A 23,642-nucleotide genomic window follows, 5' to 3' on the forward strand; every position below is an offset into this window, starting at 1 on the left:
TCTCATTCCAAAGGATTTAATTACCATAAAGACTTAATGGGCAGGAAAAGGAAAATAAAGAAATTTCTTTTAAATATTACAGTGAGATAAAGAACAAATTGATGGTTACCAGAGGGGAGGTGGGTGGGGGGATAGGAAAACAGGTGATGGGGGTTAAGCAGTACATCTGTTGTGATGAGCACCGGGTGATGTAGGAATTGTTGAATCACTATAGTGTGCACCAGAAACTAACATTGTATGTTAACTATACTGGAATTAAAATTTAAAAAAAATTACAGTAAGAGCTCTATTTGAAGAATGGAATGAAGTTTGTTACTAAACAAATGTGGTTGAGATACTGAGAGGATCTATATAAACCTCATCTATGAGGTATTCTTACTGAAAATGTTAAAACTGAATATAGTCAACCGTTCAGATCCAACTTCCGGTTTACAAGTATTGGGAATGTAGGAACAAATTACAGGACACCACCAACAGGAAACAAGAAAAACGCAAAATGCAGAATATTCCAGAGGATGTTTGACCATGTTTCATCAAATCAATGGCAAGAAAAAGTAAGAGAAAGGAGGAGAGGAAATTGTTCTGAATTTTAAGAACCTTGAGTGATACAACCAAATGCAACAAGTGGAAACTTCTCTGAACCTGGATTCAAAGAAACCAGCTACAGAAAGTCATTTTTGAGCCATATGAGAAATTTGAACATAGACGAGGTATTAGAGGTGTAAAGAAATTATTATCGATTTTCCAGGTGTGATGATAGTGTAGCTAAATGTAAGCAAATGTCCCTTTTCCTTGACATGCATGTTGAAGTATTTAGGAGCAAATGGCATGTCTAAGATTTGCTTTAAAATAGGTCAAACCCTCCAAAAACAGTATAGTAACTACAGAAAAATCTTGATAATTGGTAAATCTGTGATGATGATATTTGCATGACTCTCTTTTTGTGTATAATGAAATTTCATAGTGAAAACTTTTATTTAAAGAGAATCTAGAATGGTAGACGTATAAAACTATTGTGCAAAGTATTTTACATTGACATGAATTATAAAACACATAATTGTTGAAAATTTTAAGATGAAAGAAAGATATGTAAAATTATGCTTCTGAAAGAACTCATATTTTACTCAAATTCATTTATATCATTTGATAAGTTTGTTAAACACTAATCTCTTATTTTGCCCACCAAGATCTATTTTCCTTTAGTTTGTCTTTAATATTTTAATACATGAGGGCTAATTATTGTCCAAAGTATTAGCTATTCTTCTTAGAACATTAGAAGGGAAATGCAACTAAAAGTTATTGTCACAATTATGAATTAAACTTTATATTTATTAACATTTCCAAACTTAATGGTAGCCATTTGCTATGCCATATGTATGGTTACTTAGGAAGCAAAGTCTGTCACAGTCAGAGGTAGGGTCCAGAGGTACAGCAAATGTCCTATTTATCCCACAACTCCAACTAACCTACAATCTTCCAGTTTCTTTTAGATGCCAAGATTTAGTATTTACAGCAGAATACTCTGGGAGGAGTTAGGATTTTACAGACAAAAAATTTTCTTTCTGTTTAACAAAAACTCAACTTTGTGTTTTCCAACCTCAATTCAAAATATAATTCCAAACAGATTAGGTGACCTATCTCGGTTTACACAGTGAAAAGGTGACAATCACTTGGGATAGGTTCAAATTTGTCCAGTCAGCCCTCAAAAACAACCTGCTTCTACAGCTACCTGGGTCAAGTTTCTTCGTCCAGTTAAGTAACTATTCATATTCATAGTAAAGCCTAAAATCCATTCCACAGAGGAGCACAAAAGAGCCTAAACGAAACTGATTTTTAGTGTTTACATTTGAAAACATGAAATGCTGAGGAGAATGCTCACTGACATAGCAAAATTTCAAAAATATTTTTTCCTTCCCGTTCAGTGGCATTATTTTAATGATAAAGGAAGTCACTGTCCTGCTATAAAGACCACCAAAATGATTCAGCTCCTACAAGGAGAGCAGCTTGGTCACCATCAGCACCACTTAAAGGACTGTGCAACACATCACAAAAATCAGTCAAGTAAATTTCAGAGGGCTCTAGAAAGCTCCCCCAAGACTAACAACTGCGGCAATTTCTGAACTTCTATTAAAGAGAAACATGACTGGGGAATTGCTAGGACAGAAGATGATATAGTATAAACCATATACTCCAGACAAATACAATTTACTGATATTTTAAAAGTTATCTTCAAGTTTCTTGGAAGGCTCTAAAGAACCTCTGATTTCCCCAAAGGCCAAAGGCTCTGGATTTCTGTAGCTCAGTAACTCAGGAATGACTTTGCTTCTAATAAGAATGGAAAACTTGTCACAGAATACCCTAGTAAAATCTACGATACTAGGAACCGATGATATGATATATATTGGGTCCAAGCATAATGTTGATTGAGATTGATTTCTGATGAATAAACTATTAATAAAATTTACAACATACAAGATGAACATACAAGATGATACCTTCAGAGGTCTGAGGTTCATGACCAATTCTCTCAAGGCCTCATTGTGAAAGTTCTGTTTTTATGTCCTATTTTTTTCAAGGATATTTCTCATTAGTAGTAAAACAAGTTATGTTGTAAATGGTAATATTGTATTTACTTATAAATCAGAGCTCTTTTGATTGTGATCTGTGAAAGATAACATTTTGTTGAGAAAATAACCCCCATTATAAAAGATTTATTCACACATCCATGTAGCATTTAGAAATTTGCTGTTTGAAAGTGTCAGATGTACAAAACTTGGTGCTTTCAGGGGGGATTCATTTCTACTAAAGTAAAACCCAAACAGTAATGTCACAGCAGCATAACAGTTAAGAATTAAAGGAATCATCTTGAAATAACCATCATCTAAACGTACCGTTTCTTCTAAGAAAATAGAGTCAGTCAGCATTTGCAGTACTTTTAACATTGAGCCTCTCTAGAGTAAAATTTCTAAAGGTAATGATAATATTTCTTTTCCTTTATCTCAGCTATAAGAAGAAACCAACACATTCATATATTTTCTAAGTATGTCAAGCTGAAAACATACTTATGTGTATTTCAAAAGAAAGCTTGTATGCAATATCTGTTCTCTAATAAAAAGAACAACAACCCACCAAGAATTTAGATTTAAATAAGTTCTGTGGTCTAATTTTAATCAGAGTGAAAAAACAATTCTCAACCAAAAGAAATGGCCAGCTAGTGAACTGAACTCCAAATTTCAAAAAACACAGAAGTGTCACTACATTTTTAACTCTTAGAAATTAACAATGGAAATATTTAAAGGATATAACAGTCCTAGAATACTAAAAAGCTATGTAATACTTCAAAAGTCTTTAATGACAATATATCTTTTCAGTAGTGAATCGAATAGAAATCCATATTCCTATTTAGATTTAAATACCTTTATATTCCTTTCTAAGCATAGATCTGATATTTGAGTGTCTACCTAGTAAATAGTTTTCAAATCTTTAAAAAGAAAACTCTAATTATACCTCTGTAATTTAGAACTCTGAATTTAAAAAAATCTAATAATATTCTAGTCCTCAGGCAACTATTAATTTAGTGTTTTACTCTGGCTGGGACCCTAGACCCTTCTCTATCAGCCCAGAGTTTCTTTTTTTGAGCTCTACAGACCATCTAGTGACAATTGTAACATCACTGTCATATCATGATACTTAAAATTTCATTCCAAACTGGCCATATGTGAAATACAATGTATAGTGATACAGATTCATTTAAAACACCAAACGTTTTGGCCTTTTTAAGTTGTCCACCAGAAAGCACATCCAATAGGACTGCAAAGTAAATCTCATTTTCCATTCTTTTAGCTGTGCCAACTAGAGATGCTTATTAGAGCAACACCACCACTTTTGCTAGGGCAGGGAAAGGAAAGGTGCCCAGCTTGCATCATGAGGTGTAGTTAAAATGAACAAACACTTACCATCTCTCTCAGAACATACACTCCAATAGTATCCAAGTACCTGTATCTCAATGTTTTTTTTTAACTGCCTCGTTGAGCTGTAGTCCATAAATTGATAGCACGAGGAAGAGCCAGACAGGAAGCATAATGAGCAATGCCCAATGCCATGTTCACTTACCTACAAAAGGAAGAGCAAAGGTTTAAAACAGTCTAATCATGAAGGCACAATTCTCTCCCCACATGTCTACTAATTAGCTTTGACTTAAAGCAGATTATGTGATAAAGAAAAAGACAAATATAACCTTGAGGTCTTTAATAACATCATTTGAAAACAGAGGGTTCCTTCTCCCATGGGCAAACTATGACTTCTTTAACAGGTACAAGTTAATTGGATACAGAAGTGGAGTCAGTATTTTCTTTATGATGAGGTGATAAAACGATTCTTCCACAGTGCAATGAAGAAAAAATATGGCAATAAAACAGTAAGAGAAATAGAAATCTCTTAAGATCTTGAGGGTATTTCCCCAAGCAGGGTCTAATGATCATTACTAGATCAGCTGCAGCTCTCTCTTTATAGGATAAAATGTGCTAGTTATTGCTGGGATTTTGCCAATGATCTCCTAGGCAACTGACAGCTTAAAAAGCCATAAATAGAGCAGCAAACACCATCATTTTGCCCTTATCTACTTCAGGGTGCACATTCGCAGAGGTATGTTTTAGCGTGAGCACTCCTCTTGTGTCAAAGTATAGGACAGAGAACTAGGAAAAAAATGAAGAACCTAAAAAAATGAACTATATATATCCAAAGCCATAGCAGTTAACAGTTGAGCTACTCTCATGTGCCAAGTCCCAAAGCATTTTACATGCGCAAATTCATTTTGTTTTTAAAACAAGACTTTGAGGCAAGAACTAATGTTATTCTCATTTTCTGTCAATCAAGAAGTTAAGAAACAGGAAATTCAGAAACTTGCTCAAAGCCACATGGCCAGGAGTGACAAAGCTAGAATAAAGAATTGTATTTTTTATTATCATCAACTCAGATTTCACGGATTCCTGAGTCAAGACATCAAGTTCTTTCCCTCATGGAATTCATTTTGACATGTTACTGAAAGACTGAGGAAGTCTATAATTGTGCACGTCAAAAAACATCAAAATGACAATATGGTTTTACAGCTGTTTTCTGTAAGACAAAGAACATCACTCCCTTAGAATAAACTATTAACAATACAAGCTTGATAGAAACAAAGTGCTTCAATGGATCAAAGTTTGCAAGTATCAAATGATTATCTGTCCTTGGACTGATTCTATAAAACTGTCCTCACAAAAGATCCTTTAGGGATTATTCATAGAATTGATACATGTTCTATTAAATGGTATATAATATATGTAACAGGACCTTTTTTAGTCAAAGGTATCTTATCTCCTTTCAAAGCACATGGAAACCATGTGCTTTTTCCACTGCAATAACTATTCCTCTATTCTGGGAACCCTTTTTTTGAAACTATATTCAGACATAGGAATTCTATGAGACAATGGTCCCATTACTTTAAGGTAACATTTTATTTTTGGCTAAAAACCATATTACTTGATGGGAATACTCCTTTACTTAGTATAAAATAACACTTTAAAAACTCAAATCCACTCTTCAATTATATTTCTACTCATTAAAGTTATCACATAGATAAACAGGCAGGTAGGCAGATAGACGATAGTTAGATATAGCTGTACACATATATCTATATATCAAGGTAAATTATCTCTTGAACATGCATACTACTTCCTAGAGTGAAGACTTTGAAGGCAAAATATTTCTTTGAATGTTCTGGAGTGCATGTGGTTTTATCTTCCACTAACGTCCTTCTCATTGAGGCCAATCGTAGAAATGACCTAATTCAATTAATAGTCATTGATTAGCTAACATGTGCCAAGTACAAGGCTAAGCATTTTTGCATATCAGCTGGATTTACCTTAGTAAGAATCCTCTTAAGAAAAGAATGATTCCTATTTACAGATAAGGAAACAGAAATGTAGCATGAAAGGCGAAAAGTTAACATGGCTACTCACTGGGATTCCAGCCCAGGTGTCCAGACCATAAGATATTCGCTGGATCACCTGCCTCTAGCTATATGACTGACCATCTTCTCTTTATAGGGATAATGTGAGATATGGATTTACCAAGTGCAAATATTTTTTATTAAAAGGGAAAAAAAAAAAACATTCATCGGGCTTAGCCAGATTCTTACGATTTGTATTTTAGTTCTCAGTCTTACACACATTGACGGTTCTGGATACCATGTGAATGCTCTGGAGAGAAATGACACATGTATGCTCACAAGCCCATTTTAATTCAAATAGAAATGATCAAAATGGTCCCAACTGTATCTTGTCTCTTTTCTTCCTTAAATTTGTTAGAAAGAGAATGCTTGACAAGTGTTTGGGATGGGCATTTTGTTACGATGGCTCTAACTTTTGTTACTGAAGAATTAGGGAATCTGCCAGGAAAAGGAGTCAGAGGACTAGGCACTAGAAGCAGCAGCTCCCAAAGTTGTTTTTTTTTATTAATTCCCCAAGATTAAAGGTAATTATTGGGGTGGAAGAATAGCACTAATACACCTGTGCTTCTTTGTATGAAAAAGGTTCCATTCCAGAATTACATAATAAAAGATATTAGCAGATAAAAATGAATGTTTAGTGCATCGTATAGAGATGTTCTTTAATACAGGAGTTGGTTTATGCAAATAGCTATTCATGTGTCTCAGAACATTATTTTCAAAGCATTTGCAGATGACTACATGTGGCTTCAGCTCATTATGCACATTCAGAAGTCCTCAACACTGCAGAATACTGAAATGATAAACCCAGGTTCCCCCAGTACCAGACTGCTCCCCTGCTTTTTACCTCCCACTTCCCCTACCTTTCACACAACCATCAGCAGAACAGTGGTGAAGAACATTTTTTTTTAACAGCAGGAGACTATGCAAGTTGAGTAGTGTACAGAATATTTGCTGTTCTAAACAATGATTCAGAGTTTCCTGGTAGGAACAGAATTTCTGAGATATTTAAAGATCTTGACCCTCAATGCAAATAAATCTGAGGCACAGACCCACTGAGTCAAGACTGAAATAGCCATCTTGGAATTATCCATGTTCTGGAAACATTAGCAGCAGACCACAGAGCATAGCGTGCCCAACTTCACTATTGGTGATACCCAGGGAAATCACCCTTCATGGGCAAAGACACAAGTTACTCGTTTCAGAGAACTGTCATCTTTGCCATCAATTAAAATAAATACAATATGCAGACATCAGTCTGAGTCTTCTCCTGTGTAGAAAAAGGTCATCTTCTTCTCCCCAGAGATAGAGAAGTAAATAAAGACAAAAAACAGAAAATGAGACTTGAATAGGGTTGTGTTGCATCAGCCATCTCAGTGCAGGGATTGAAAACCAAAACTCAATCATATCTTGAGCACTTTTTGCCCCCTACATCAAGAAATGCCATAGTCCTTGGAATGCTTTTTTTTTTAACTAAAGAATAAAAAATTCTGAAAGGAAATATACATCCAATTAGTGAAAAAATCCTACCGGTTTTAAATGTTAAAGTTACCACCAAGTGGGAAAGTGTCATGATGTATATGCCAGGGGTTATTTTCACACTGAGGAAATAGCAAAAAGATCTTTCCACAGGAGAAAGGAAAATTCTTAAGCAAAATCAATTATTCATTGCAACTCAAGGAAAATGATTTTGCTGCTGGCCTAGGATGCTATCAATAATTTCCTAGCTTTAAACATTCTTAGTCTCCTAATTTAATGCAAGGAGGATTCTTTCAAAGATTTCTAACACTCTGGAAAAACAGTTCTTTATGGAATTAAGTTTTATATAACAATATTACTAAATAACTACAGTTTTGATGCAGACCGAGAAAGATGAGGCTTAAGAAAACTCTTATCTGGATTTCATATATATGTTAATGACCAAGTAGGGTTAGGTACCATAGGCACAGCTGGGAAATAGCAGTCATGGCAGGCTGTATCAGGGGGTTAGTGGTGGGGGAGAGGGGGACCTGGGCAATTCACCTGAGGTATACTAAAAATATAAACAATACAGAGGAACAATTATTTCTTTAATTTAAATAATTCATACTTGCTACTTTTCACTGAAAACCTGCACTGAGGAATTTTCTAATCATGAATTTTAATGTTAAACACAATAGCTGCATCTCAGTTCGTGGCATGAGGACTAACACATCAGACAAAGAAATTGCTGGAGAACAGCTTGTTTACCTATTTCCAGTCTCTAAAACAACATTTGATCCACAGGGTGTGTTCAATAAGTGAACTAAGACCCATATAGGTGTGAGGTGCTATGGTGGGCACAAAGATTGTCAGATGTGGCTATTTCTCTCAATACCTTAAAAACTAGTTGGTGGGAGGGGCAGTGCTGGTTGGCTCAGCAGTCAAGCATGCCACTCTTGATCTCGGGGTCATAAGTTTGAGTTTACTTAATTAAAAAACTATTTGGGGATCTTAAAACATAAAAAGCCAACTACCAGTCAGGATTCTATTTTGTAAGTGGTTAACTATTTGTTTGGATGAGAAGTGTTATCATCTTTGAGTGTTCAGACAAGGAAGAGACCAGAGACCATACTCCATTGGCAGAAGGAGATTGGGAGGTTTCTTTGAGAAAGTAAAATGCAAAGGAGGTAAAAATTGAAGGGGACAAATCTTTGGATGCTAAAGGATGTTTGGCTACAATAAGAATTTGTGTTGAGAAGGGGTGGAGAAGGTTGAAAATGAAAAATGGGTCCGAATGTTAACGTAAAATGGCTTCAAACTGGTAACATACCAGCTACCCCCTAAATAGGCTTTCCTGTTTGCCTTCTACATATTATGAAAAATTAGAAACTCTATCTATATAATATTTTTAAAGTAGTGCACAGCATTCACGGAAGGGGAAATAATTGTCTTTTAACAGATAATCTTATGTATAGCACCAACTCAAGTATTAGTAAGAAACAAGTAGTTATTATAGAATTAAAATAGCCTTAAAAAGTGAATCTAGACAAGTCAGCAGGTTGATATAATAAAAATCCACCCCCCCAAAAAAATACTAATAAAGAATGATATTCAAAATTTAATTAGCTGTAGGGTTCAGGCATAAAGCAAACAAAATGGCCCTCTGACCCATCAGAGTATGGCCTGGGTTTCACCTGGTTGATTATCAGCTCCCAGTTCTAGCACTGCTGATCCTTATCGCTCTATTCTTATTTCAGAGAACATCTGCATCTGAAGAGAGCATCTCCTCCTGGAGAGGTAGGTCTAGGCAGCCATGTTGGTATTAAATGCTCCAAAAACCCACCCAGAGTTGATTGGAACCAAGACGGATACCTGATCAATGCTAGCCCAACTTGAGCTAAAAAAATGCTGAGACCAAGTCAGTCTGCCATTGGAGGAAGTCTGTCAGTAGAGGAAGCTAAATGGGGCAGTGTGGAAGTGAGTGAGAAGAAAAGTCTGCCTGTCAAATAAATAAATTAATAATAATAATAATGATAATAATAATAATAATAATAATACAACCATGAAGCAGATGAACAGAGGAAAGTCGAGATGGAAAGCATAGAACTCAGACAAAAAGAAGAGACAATATAGCTGCCTGATGGTTTTTCCCTATTCCTCAGGGTAATAGCGCTACTTTCTTGCGGTTCAGTTCTCCAGTATCCATTCCTTTAGTGCTTTAAAAATAAGTTCCTCCCTATCTGAGCTTTTTGAGTGGGTTTCTCCTCCTTGAAGTCCGAAATGAACAGAAAACACAAAGCAAATTGAGGTCCTCTGTACTCTCCCTATCTATCAACCTTACTCTGTGACTGTTCTTCTTTGAGATCACCCATAAAAAAACTCTCCAAAAAAAGAAAATAGAGCTACCAGAGGATGAAGTATGTAAGTAGTCTAGCAGTCTAAGTTGCTTATAACTATGTCAACATAACTGAACCAAAAATTTACTAAAAACATAGCAAATAAATGAAAGGTGAATCAAATGGCTACTTCCCCTAGATATTTCATATAAAATGTCAAAATTGACTGTAAAGAATTATATGCTTGATTGAGGATGCTAACTGGATCTTTAAATAGGCTCTAAAATAACAACACTGCTGAGGTGCCTCAGTGGCTCAGTTGGTTAAGCATCCAATTTCGGCTCAGGTCATGATCTCACAGTTCATGGGTTCAAGCTCCATATGAGGCTCTGTGCTGACAGCTCAGAGCCTGGAGCCTGCTTCAGATTCTGTGTCTCCCTCTCTCTCTGCCTCTCTCCCACTTACACTCTGTCTCTCTCAAAAATAAACATAAAAATATTTTTAAAAAACACTGCTAAATTTTTTTAAAAGAAAAAAAGACTTCTCTCATTAAATAAATGTAAGTATGATAAGCTTCAAGCTAAACAGGTTTAATAATAAATGAGAATACTAGACCAGTAATATTTATTATTCAAAACATTCTGACCAGGAACCTACAACAGGTAACATATTATATGCTAGACATTCTGGGGTGATACAGATATGAACATTTCCAGAAAACAGCTGACATCATAGGCCAAACAAGGGCAAAAATGATTAAATCAACTTATCAACCACTTTCCAGTTTTCTTATTACTCAGGGAATAAAGTGCAACTGCAGGAAGCATTGGCCATAAATGCTCCCCAGTGGTTCCAGCCTTCACACATTAAACAGGGTCTAGTCTGGGCTGGCTGGAAATGAAAGTGCAATTAAGATTTTACAAGAAAGCAATATATCCACAAAGAGGATCATCAGCCTTACATAGGGCCTTTCCTCACCCACTAGAAGGGCAGAAGTAATTTTTCAAAATAAATGAGTTAATAAATAAATGAGAAAACACTCAGAATAATGCTTAATTAGTTCATTAATAGAGTATTTGATATACTGATAAATCATTATTAAAATATCAGTGCCTTGGATTTGCATGAGGCTGTGTGTATCCAGGGGTTAACAACCAGCAGGGTGTTTCAGAACCACCACTGTCCCTTAACAATGCCAAGTTCTACTTTCAAAGGAGATGGCTACAGGATTTATGGCTACAGCAACAGGACTGGAGAAATTCTTCTTTCCTCCTGTTCAGTGTTGCTTAGAGTTAGAAGTCAAAGCAACCAAACAGAAAACTAGAAGCAAACTAACTGTCAAACACTGAAAGATAATAATGTGTCGTTAATTGGGACCCACAATGTGCCAGGCACTGTGCTTGTGCTGGATAAACACTTGTGAATAAAGTCAATATATCCTAGGGGCGCCTGGGTGGCTCAGTCAGTAGAGCGTCCGACTTCGGCTCAGGTCATGATCTCACGGTTTGTGAGTTCAAGTGCCATGTCAGGCTCTGTGATGACAGCTCAGAGCCTGGTCCTGCTTCGGATTCTGTCTCTCTCTCTCTCTCTCTCTCTCTCTGCCCCTTCCCAGCTTGTGCTCTCTTTCTCAAATTAAAACAAAAATTTTTTTAAGTCAATATATCCTCTGCCTTCAGGGAGCTTGCAACCTAAATGGGAAAGATCGAGAACATCGAGCAAAGAAGCCAACATATGTGCCAGTCCGTACTGACTGTGGTCAGAGCTCAGAGTGAGGCTCACTAGGGCAGGGGTAATGTAATCAACAGGGTACCAGAATGGAGATTAATGGGGAATTTGGGAGCAACTAAGGGAGCCAAGGAGGAGGTGAAATGTGCAAGGTCACCTTAATCCCAACAGTCAAAGGACTGAATTCCACAACACTGAACAAGACACACTTCCCGTAAGAGTGTAGAGACCACTGGTTTATCTTAAGTCAAATGTTTGCAAGGGTGGCTCTGGAAAAGAAAACATATCAAGCACCTTTTGTCAAAAGAGGAGGAGAAGCTACTTCTATCACAGTTTTGTACGAATGAGGGGACAGATAGGGAGAGCCAGGACCTGTTCTAGTAATCCCAGGTCATCTTCACAATCCTACCAGTTTCACAAATGAGGAACCTGAGGGTCAGAGTGGATCAGACAACTTGCCCAAGAGTACACACCACTGGTGGATGCAAAGCCCAGGGACGCTCTATTCCAACGGTCTCTCCGTGGACTACATTTTCCCCAAGGTCTGCAATTATTGCAGAGGTATAAGAATAGCATTATTCCCCTCTCGTTTTTAGGAAAGAAAAATTCTTGCCTGATGATGAATTTCAGTGACAGCTAAATGGACGTGTTTGGTGTGTCGGTGCTGGGTGGCAGGGGGCAGAGATGGTGAGAAAAGATTTGGCAAAGCAAGAACCAGCACATTATTCTATCTATAGGAATACACTGCGACAGTCTTTCAAACCATTAGGCACTCAACTAATCAAACTTTGCAGTGACAAGTCCAGACAGGAGATACTGAATGTTCTGCTGGCACTGAGCTATGGAGCAGCAGGGGGCATCACAGGACTGGGGTCCACGGAACTGGTATCAGGCCCTGCATTTGCCTCTGGGGAAGGAAACCCCGTGTCGGGAATACATGCAGGGAAAAAGGCAGCCAGCTTTCACACACACACTTGGTACCATTTGAATTTTGTGCCACGTGTATTGCCTACACCAAAAGCTTACCTTAATTTTTAAAAAGAGAAAACAAAAGAAATAACTGTGACTGGGGCCCTGGACAAGTCATTACCTTTTTAAGACTTTGTTTTCTCTTATACAACTTGTGCCTCGGGATTGTTGGGATCACACAGAGTCTTACATTTGAAAGTACTCTGTAAGCTGTAAAATATATACCAATACATAACATGGTTTTGAACAAGAAATGAAGAGAGGTGCATTCTGTATAAGCCAACAATGAAGAGGACTGGCAAGGTTACACAGGGAGCAACCACTGGAGATTTCCTCTTCAGCATGCAGCAGAGGCTACTGGTTAAGAGCAAGGCTTAAGAGCCAGAGAACCACCACATCAGCTAGCTGTGTAACCTCAACCTAGTTGCTCAACCTCTCTGAGCCGCCGTTCCCATCTCGGCATAATAAGAATAATATTATGTCTCAGGGAAGTCATGATACCTAAGTGCCACGATTCATTTGCTCAGCCAAGTCCTAGAACACAGTAAAATGTGATCAATGTTTGCTATTAATAAGAGTAGCCGAAATACCTTAACACCACACCACCCTAGAGGTCAGATGAGTCGAACTTAAGTCTAAAGCCTGGGACAAGAAAGAAATCATGGAAGAACTTACCTCACTCTTGCCAGAAGTTTCTGGTATGGTCAGCAAATAACTTATGTAAAATTCACTTACTTTTCTAACTGCAAATAACATGGTGCATACCAACAAATGTCATAAGGGAAAACTAGCAAGTTCCTATTCCCTAGAAAATGACACACACAGTGTGACTCGTAAAAGGCTATATACCATTGCTGTTCCAGACTCCATCCCAGCCATAGACCCTCTGGTTACCACTGCAAACTGGGTTCTTTAAACACCTAGGAATAGGCTCTCAGCCAGTTTTCACACACTTCCTCCACTATTAGAATCACCTGGGCGCTTGTTAGAACTCCAGATTCCCCTCCCCACCACAGAATCCCTGGATCTGAACCTCCAGGGGAGAGGCCTGAGAATGTGTGCCCCAAAGGAGGCTTACAATCGGCCATGCCTGGTTGGGATATGCTGCACACAGTGGCCTAACTGACTGCTAGAGACCAGTCATGATTTGATTTCCACTTTCCCCTTCCTTCTTTCCAAACCCCAGTCTCATTGCGTGTGAAACCATTCTCTTCAGCTTCCTAGATAAACGCACACACTAATTAACCTTAACAACAGGAAGACTATTTTCACCTGAAGGCTACCAATGGCTTGACTACAAATTTGTTGATTGGAAACAGCTTTTAATTACCCGAGTCAACATGCAAATCTGGCTTACAATGCCCGTAGGCATTTTGATAATTCACAACTGATCCAAAAGGATAAAAGGACCCAGCCCCAGTTTTGCTGGGAAGCATTGGATGGCTTTCCCATCTCGTCACTGGCTCACTTCCCAGCCTCTCTTGTACCCAGTTCCCTCCTGCCTCAGGGATGGGAAATTCAATTTCTTCCTCATAAAAACCTTTCCTGTAGATGCTAGAGAATTCAGTAAGAGAATCTTGCCTTTGCCTCCCTCCTTGCTCTAGCCATAAGGAGAATAAGGAAAAGCAAGGTTATAATATCCAAGGAGCTAAGAGGTGCCCTTGGCCCAGACCCAATGTCCTGGATGAGACATTAAGTCATGACAAACTCTACTAAAGAGGCTGACAAAGTTACTTGTGTGTCTGGGGGCACTTTTTTTGCAATACTAGATGAAGTCTATCCAGATACTCACTAAAAAATTCCCGGGGTGTCACATATTTAAGGCTCCAGGAGGATGCTATAGGAAATGCAACCCATGTTCACACAAAGTGCCTGCACTGCAGAAGCTTACATAGTCCAACCATGGCTGAACAATTAATAAAAGGAAAGGATAAATGGAAATTTGTTACAGATATTTGGAGGAGGGAGAAATCATTTCCTACTAGCTGAACTGCAAAACGTCTTGGAGAAATTTATTTCACTCTGGCCCCTCATTTTTCCAATAGGAAAGGTGTCTAAGTTCTGATGTCTCTAACTGGATTCTCAGAGAGCCTAAGACTTGACAATTAGCTAATAAGAACAAGTCTGGGCATTCATCCTAGTTATTCCAACTCTACATAAGCCAACAAATGTATATGCAACACCTACCATGTGTTAGGCACTGGGATACAGGGTAAAAAGGACCGAATCACTGCCTTCAAAGAGCTTATATTCTCGTGTTGATTTTATTATACCTCACCACAGTCAGAACAAAGGCAAAGAATCGTAACAATAAAATGGGGAAATATGGGGCATCTGGGTGGCTCAATCTGTTGAGCATTTGACTCTTGATTTTGGCTCAGGTCGTGATCTCACAGTTCGTTAGATGGAGTCCCACATAGGGCTCTGTGCTGACACCACAGAGCCTGCTTGGAATTTTTTCTCTCCCTCTCTCTCTCAAAACAAATGAATATTTTAAAAAAGGATTCTCTCCTCCTCTAAACCTAAGAAACAAACAAACAAAAAAACTGGATGCCATCAAAGTCCCAGGCGTGTGTTCAGGATTAGAATGATGAGTTAAAGGGGCAACCGGTTATGAGATTGTGGAAATTTCTTGGTCATGAAGTGATAAGCTATTACATTCTGATTGTGGGCCTCCATTTCAGCAATGTTAGCCTGAGCACACTCACAATATCAGAGAACTCAATGGAAAATAGTGAGCCTAAGTTTTAAGCTCAGGTCTATTGATTTCAAATCCCATGCTCATTCAGACCTACACAGGGATAAAAAGAAATTATGAAATTAAGAGGCATTTCAAAGGAGTAAAACCAAGTTGAAAAAATTTTCAACCAAGACATCTTTAAAGATACCTGCCCAGTTTGTATGCAATTTTCAGTATACTAACAATCTCTTAATATTTTTTCCTCTGATTTTTTTGTCCATTTTTTCTGCCTTGCCATCACAGGCTTTTCCATTTTTTTGTGTTACTCCCTGAGTACTTACAGCGTTTCTGCCCACTGCTGCCACTTAAATCATGACTGACAAGCAGAAAACATCTCCTTCTCAACACTTGTAAAATATGACCCCTGTGCAAAGGGGGAAATTAAAAACAGTTTTAGATATTAATAGACCAATTACACATAGAATGACATGTTCCAAATTCTCTGAATTTGTACCTAACACAAAAGTTCTGGTCATTTTTCCATTTTTCAATTTTGTCTTCCTTTTTTTTTTTTGAAATTTGATTCACAGCCCAGCTAACCACTGTGTCAGGAGCACTATGCTTCAGCAGCAAACCAGCCACTATTTTCTACAAACTCCATTATTTCAAAATTAAAAGTAGTGATAGCCCTTTGGTGAGTACAACCAAGTTTCATCTATTTGGAGCAATATAAATCATGCCTGTGAATAATCATGGCCTTATTTTCTTCAAGTATCCACTGTAAGAGGATTATTTTGTTTCTCAGGGACTTCTAGTATGTTTACATCTCCTGAGTCTAAATGAATCTGCCTCATGAGTTAAGTCACTCATTTTAATGTATATCATTTTAATTTTTTTTTAATGTTTATTTACTTCTGAGAGAGAGAGAGACAGAGACAGAGCGCAAGCAGGGAAGGGGCAGAGAGAGGGAGACGCAAAATCCAAAGCAGGCTCCAGGCTGTCAGCACAGAGCCTGATGCGGGGCTCGAACCCACAAACCATGAGATCATGGCCTGAGCTTAAGTTGAACGTTTAACCGACTGAGCCACCCAGGCGCCCCTCTCAGTGTATCATTTTAAGAATGAATTATAGCCTACAGCAAATAACTTTTTAAAATATCTCACCCAGAGACTTCCATCATTTGTGTTATACGTTATGTAATGCAAAAAGCTAGTGTGTCTAATGAGGTTCCTGATTAGAGTAGGCTGAGGGGGAAAATCATGCTTGTATTAAGTATTTTAGAGTTTAAATAAAGCCTGGAGTTCTGAGCAGAGGTTAAGATCTGAGCACAAAAAATAATTAGTAAATTCATAACAGGTCTGATTAAAATTCCTTTGTAATCATGATGAGTTACTTTTGCAAGATCTCATAGTTAAAATTAGAGATTAATGTCAAACGGTGGCTGCATCATTGGAAAATGGTGTGGAATAAAATACCCAAATCATTTCAACATCTTACGTTTTAAACAGTTTCTTACAAGCCATGCAGGGCCTACTCTGGAATCACTTTTTTTCCCTTTGTAATATAATTGATCAAAGCTGTGAGAAGGATTGCCTTTATCTGAAGATGATCCTCCCCAAAAAGTAATTACAAAGCTTTTCCTGAATCACTTCCAAAACATCACCATTTCCTGATTCTTGGTAGCAGATAATGAATGCTAACAAATACCCAACTTGCTTCCAAATGAGAATGTGAGCGAACATAACTTCAGGAATAATTTCAAGTGGGAAAACAAAAACAAAAACAAAAAACCAAACCAAAGGCCAGGTAATGTTGCTACCATCAAGAGGCTAATAGTTTGGCCAGGGAAGTTTTTTTCACTCTGAACACAGTTTGATTAATCAGAGTGGTAAGAAATGTCAGCGCCATGGGGATTTGGGGAATGTGTGCAGTTTTCTGAAAGAAACCACATGGCTAAAAATCAATGCAACTCCTTGCAGCTGAGCCCAGCTGAAGGCCATTGTCCCCACCTCCTTTGCAGAAGTCACTGCCTGCCTCAATCCCCAAGCTCCTTCATTGGGCCAGGTGCTTCCAATTTTATGCTTAGTTTAAATACCCAGGCTGTGGTTGTTTCCTGCTGACACAGGACCACAGAATGGTTCTAACACAAAGAGACTGCTAAGGCTTCCTATCAGGATATATTTTTTTTTGTAAGCAATGCATGCTTTCTGGCCAGGTTTCTGCCTGCATCATGGGCTCCTTGCTGTCTAGCCTCTTTCCTAAATTCAAACTTTCACTCATCTGCCCTATATTCCACAACTGTTATTTGTTTAAATCTTTGACACTTGACTTCCCATCCTTGACCCAGGTTTTGGATTTTTGCCTCCTGGCTGGCTGTGGCCAGAGCCTCCACTCTAGACTGCTTAGGTCCCGACCCTGTGGTCCAGCGTAACCAGAAGCTCCTAAATACTCATCCAGATCGTCTGGATGATTAGAGGTTACTAATCCCATCCACTGGCTAAATATTTCCCATCTGTTAAAGGGAGATAATAATGCCCATTTGACATATCCTCATAGGGCTTTGTAAGAATAATAGGAATTAAAGGATAATCTTCTTAAAGGTTAAAATGATGATTCTTACATGAATATAAAAGAACATGTTTTAAAGATTTTATGAAAGTCATTAAATTAATGAAGGAACCAGCAGGATGTTGCAACCAGGTGGGAGAGCAGACATCTGAGATGCGATCTGGAATGCCGCAATGAATTAACAGACACTAAACCGGCCTCTTCGACCAAGAAGACGGGTGGTGGTGTCGACTGCATCTCCATGAGACGAAAATTATTTGCCTTACTATCAGTTTTCTGCAACCCATGTTAAAGATAATGAAAGACACAGACCTCTAGAGAATTACATGACTTGAAAAGAAGACAGTAGACATCACCCAGTATTCCACTAAAAAGACACCTCATAATTTTTTTTGTCCATTTCAAAGTTTTTTACAACTTTGCCTGGGGTACACGCAAGTACATTTGTGCAAAACAACTTTGTGAATTAAAACATTTATTTACCAGCAGTAATTTGTCAGAGATCTATTTTTTCTAGATAAATGATCTAGTACATGATTTTTTTTAGTGGACTCTTTGTCACCACCATAAGAAAAAGCTGTTGTAGCATTAAATAAGAATGTTTAGGACTTACCAGGTGCTTCACAAATTACAGCCATTTAAATTTTTTTTAATGCTTATTTATTTTTGAGAGAGAAGGAGACAGAGTGCAGGTGGGGGAGGGGCAGAGAGAGAAGGAGACACAGAATCCGAAGCAGTCTCCAGGCTCTGAGCTGTCAGCACAGAGCCTGATGCAGGACTTGAACTCACAAACCGCGAGATCACGACCTGAGCCAAAGTCAGATGCTCAACCAACTGAGCCACCCAGGCACCCTGTAGCTATTTAAAAACAAATGTATACATCTGTAAACGTGTATAAACCCACACTGGTCTATTCAAAAGGTACAAGGTTTGGGCCAGGTCTTTTCCTGTATTAAATTGGAGGGATGCTATGGAACTCCTATGTCCACAAAGGACTGAAAAGTCCAATTCCTGCTGGCCTCCCCTTTCTTTCTCCCACCCTTACTATTCTGGCTACCTCTAGGTCTACCTAGAGATGGGCATGGTGGTACAACTAAGGGGGGACACACTCCTGATGACAACAACCTCCTAAGCTAACTAAAGTCCTGTCTTCAATAAAAGGCCCTGGGAATTTTAATCAGGCATCCCAGACAATCTGAATGACCAGGCAGGTTGAAGAAACACTAGATTACGCACCATCCTGGAGCCGGGCGATGAAGAAAGTCCATAAAAGAGTAGGAACCATATTCAGACTTCCAGCTGAAAAAACCCATACGTTTAGCCATGACAAACAAAGAAACAAAACTGAAACTGGAGTCAAGTGAAATTCTATTTGTCTCAAACTCTTATGAGGCACGCTCTCAAGGTTGAAGGGGAGAATCACCCCAAAAGCAATGAGAGTCCACGATCATACAGTTCACATGATGAACTAAACCAGTGAAGTGTGGTGTTTTGCATTGTAGTTGAACACTACAAGCTCAATCAATAAAGTAAACACTGTCCTTTGTCAGTTTTTATTCATTTAAAGCATTGTCATATTCACCAAAACATATATAATTTAAATACTTTATTTTCCCTCTAATAATTTCATCCGACATGAATTTCTTTGTAGAAACCCCACCACAAAGGACAATAATGGGAAGTTGTAGGAGGAATTAATTGGTTAAGTCTAAAAACGCAGTTTACATATGTAAACAGAACCTATCCAGTTGAGCAAAAACATCAGAAGATTCTATTACAAATATAAACATCCAACTTGAGAAGAGAATTTTATTATTGTCACTCCCAGAAACCATGTAAAACTTTCAAATCAGATTCCTACCACGAACAACCACAGCTACCCTTCAGCAACTCAGAAAATCCATGCAAATATTGTTTATTGATATAAATGCAAGGTGTACTAGGGAAAATGACTGCACAGTTTCAGTAGTAGCCAAAAGCTAGAAGTTAAAAAAAAAAAAAAAAAGAAACAACTTAATACCTTTTTAAAGAAAGATAACATGACATGATGTTAAAAGAACTCAGCATTAAACATCTTTGGAAAGAGATAACAAATACTGAATACATTCTGAAAGCCTACTGCATGCCCTGAGCTGCGGTGCTTACCAAAATTGGAAGCATAGTTTGTCTTTTGTAGTTGCAATCCTTTTTGGATGGAGACCTATTAGATTTTGTTAACAGCCAGAGCCAACAAATAGGGATTTTTTTTCCTCCCTTTACTAGGTGTCTTAGTTCTATCTGCATAAACTGAATTTGCACAACCTAACTTCCTGGAGCCCCATGTGCAACAGGGAGAGAACAGAATGCCTACATCATTAGTGTTGTTATAAGGACCAAATGGGATAGTGCATTTTGTAAATGATCAAGCACCTAACAAAGGCTAGTTACTGTCCATTCAATTACTCTACACAGATGTGAAACCTACAACATTATTTGTATAAAAAGGAACTGGGCCAGACTGCCTGAGGCTGGGGTCAAGAAAGACCAGGCCAAACTGGTCAAGCTATTTCAGAGATTGCAAAGAAAAGATGTTTGAATCTCAAACAGCAAAGAGGTAAAACATAATGTGAGCTAGCTCAGGATAGATGGGATTTGTCAGAAGCTCTGACTCTTCATGATAATATTAAAAATTTTTTTAATGTTTATTTATTTTTGAGAGAGACAGAGACAGGATGTGAGTGGGTTAGGGGCAGAGAGAGGGAGACACAGAATCCGAAGTAGGCTCCAGGCTCTGAGCTGTCAGCACTGAGCCCGACGCGGGGCTTGAACTCACAAGCTGTGAGATCATGACCTGAGCCGAAGTCGGACACCCAACCGACTGAGGCACCCAGGCACCCCAGTCTTCATGATAATATTAATATACAAGTCAGCCATGAAAACATTTCCCATCCTAATGGTATTTTTCACTTGTAAACCTTTCTTAGTGAAATCATATATACTCATCATTCTACACAGAGTGATAGAAAAACTAGAAGAGCTATCTGAATGAACTCTTAGTTTTTTGACTATACAATTGACTGTTCTCGGAGTACAGTAAAATGAGTACCCTAGAATGATTTCATCGGTGTTGTAGGAACAGCAAAATCAGAAGCAACTTTAAAGACTGTATTCATCCCAGTGGAGGCAACTATAATATATAACATTTTTCCTGATACGCTGATTCTATACATCAGAGTCCCTTTGACTGTGCATTCCATCAGAGAGACATTCTTTGAATTTTGCAGTGCCTCATAAAACGTCAGTAGTGATTATTCCAGACCACTGTAATAAAACAGCTCTTTGATATAACATGCTTACCCACAAAGAATTTGAAACAATAAAAGGTATTGTTACAGAAATACATCAGAATCTTTCTCAACAGGCTGTTAGGAGACAGATAATCAGCTTTTCCCCAATGCCAAATTAATATTTTCTTCCACAGATTTCCAAAGAAATTATGTCACTGTGGTGGGAAAGGAATGAGGGACCTACGGTTGAGTCTTTAGAAAAAGACTAGTATGAAGAAGAAAAAATGTAGATTTGTAGGAGTGTTTGTTATTTGTCATTTTTGCTCTTGCTTTTTAAAAAAAATACATGGTCATGGGAGAAAATGCAACATGGACAATTAATGAGTCTCTTTTCCACACACACTCACGTGTGTACACATATATCTGTATCTTTTTTTCCCACTAAATAGATAGATATTGAAGATCTTGTACACAAAGTGCTAGCTATGCAATTATATTAAAAAAGACGTTGCAGGAAACAAAAGGTATCTAACTTCGAAATCAGTGGCTCTCAGCTCTAACTGAAAGCTAAAATCACCTACAGACCACTTAAAATATACTGTTAGAGACCTACCTCAAATCAGGTATCTGCATTGTTTTAAAAGCTCCCTATGTAAGTCTAATGTCGTTCCATTGCTAATGTGCTAAGATGACAGGCAATCTCTCTAACACGCTTTATAGGATCGAGGCACACCATTTGACTATATGCAGAAGTCTTTTGTTTTCACTAATCCATATTTATCACAGAAAAAGTTAAGAATACAAAGAGAGGGAAAAAAAGAATACAAAGAGAGAGATGGGTTCAGAAACACCCACACCCACATGAGTTCTTAATACCACCCGACAAAACAACAAAGCAAAAATAGCAATATGAGCCTCCCTAAGAACCTTGGGAAAATCAATTTTTTTCAATGGATGATATTAACAGACAAAAATTTCCTCAATTCAAAGCCCTTCTCAATTCAAGAAGAATGTCCTGTGGAATTCATTCAAAAGAGCATGTATTAAGCAGCTACTATGGGCTATGTAAGGAGATAGCTCCTGCACCTCCCAAGGTCACCGTCCAGTGTGGTGGTTTTCAAAGTGTAATTTTACCTACCAAACTCTCTCTTCAAATGCAATTTTTTTTTATTTTTTTTTTCAACGTTTTTTATTTATTTTTGGGACAGAGAGAGACAGCATGAACGGGGGAGGGACAGAGAGAGAGGGAGACACAGAATCGGAAACAGGCTCCAGGCTCCAAGCCATCAGCTCAGAGCCTAATGCGGGGCTCGAACTCATGGACCGCGAGATCGTGACCTGGCTGAAGTTGGACGCTTAACCGACTGCGCCACCCAGGCGCCCCTCTTCAAATGCAATTTAAATGGAAGCTCAAGATCTAAGTCATTGCTAGGTACAGTTGCTCTGCTTGAGGGGGCAAACAAGATCAGAGCCCAGATTCCTACAGCTGTGCCCTACAAGAAGCAGCCAGTCACCCCAGACATCACAAAGAACCCCCAACTATACCAAAGAGTATCATACAACACACTTTATCCTACTAAATCGATGGCAGTCACATCAAACTCCAGATTAGACTAAAGTCTAGAGCAGTATTCTCCAAGGTGGAGTATATACAAAATGATCCACAGGAACATAAGAAGAAAATATTAAAGCTCCCTATTTTAATAGCTTCTCCAAAAGAAGCTATTTTGTGAATTCTATTATGTAAATAATTTATTGGTTGAGTAGTTCATTCATGCAATTTATAATTCCACATATTATCCTGAAATGCATGAAACTGGCATTTTTGTAAGTACAAATTAATATAATGTTAGCAATTTCATATGGTTCAACCTGTATATCAGTATTGCTCAACCTCAGCACTACTGGCATTATAAGCCAGACAATCTTTCTTTTGGGAGGACATCCTGTGCATTTAGGATGTTTAGTGGTATCCTTGGCCTCACCCACTAAATGTCAGTAAACGCCGTCTCCCCAGCTGTAACAAACAAAATGTCTCCAGACATTGTCTATTGTTCCCCAGGGGGGCAAAACCATCCCCTGTTGAGAACCACTGCGGGGGTGCCTGGGTGACTCAGTCGGTTAAGCATCCAACTCTTGATATCAGCTCAGGTCATGATCTCACGTTTCGTAAGGTAGAGACCCACATCAGGCTCTGTACTGACAGCATGGAGCCTGCTTGGGATTCTCCCTTTCCCTCTCTCTCTCTGCCCCTCCCCAGCTCTCTCTCTCTCTCTCACTCTCTCTTTCTTAAGCAAATAGAAACTTAAAAGAACCACTCCTATATAAGTGCATGTGCTGATTTTTTACTAATGGAATAAATGATCAAAACAGTGTGAACACCACTGGCCCAGAGAACAGAGATGGTTGCCATTAACTGATAATAACACCAAGATGCTAACCCTATATAGACATTTTGATGAGTTTCACATGTGAGCCATCTGTTAACGATAAGACAGGTTCCTCATCACCATGAATGGTATGATCTACCAACCCAGTGAAGATACTCAAGATAGTACCATTCTAGGTACAGAAGGCATGTGCAAAGACCCGTTCACAAGTGAATGCCGGCACAGCTGTTCTCCCAGACTAAACTAGGAATACACAGCAAG

The sequence above is a fragment of the Panthera uncia genome, chromosome D2, assembly GCF_023721935.1.
Source record: "Panthera uncia isolate 11264 chromosome D2, Puncia_PCG_1.0, whole genome shotgun sequence".
Lineage (NCBI taxonomy): Eukaryota > Metazoa > Chordata > Mammalia > Carnivora > Felidae > Panthera > Panthera uncia.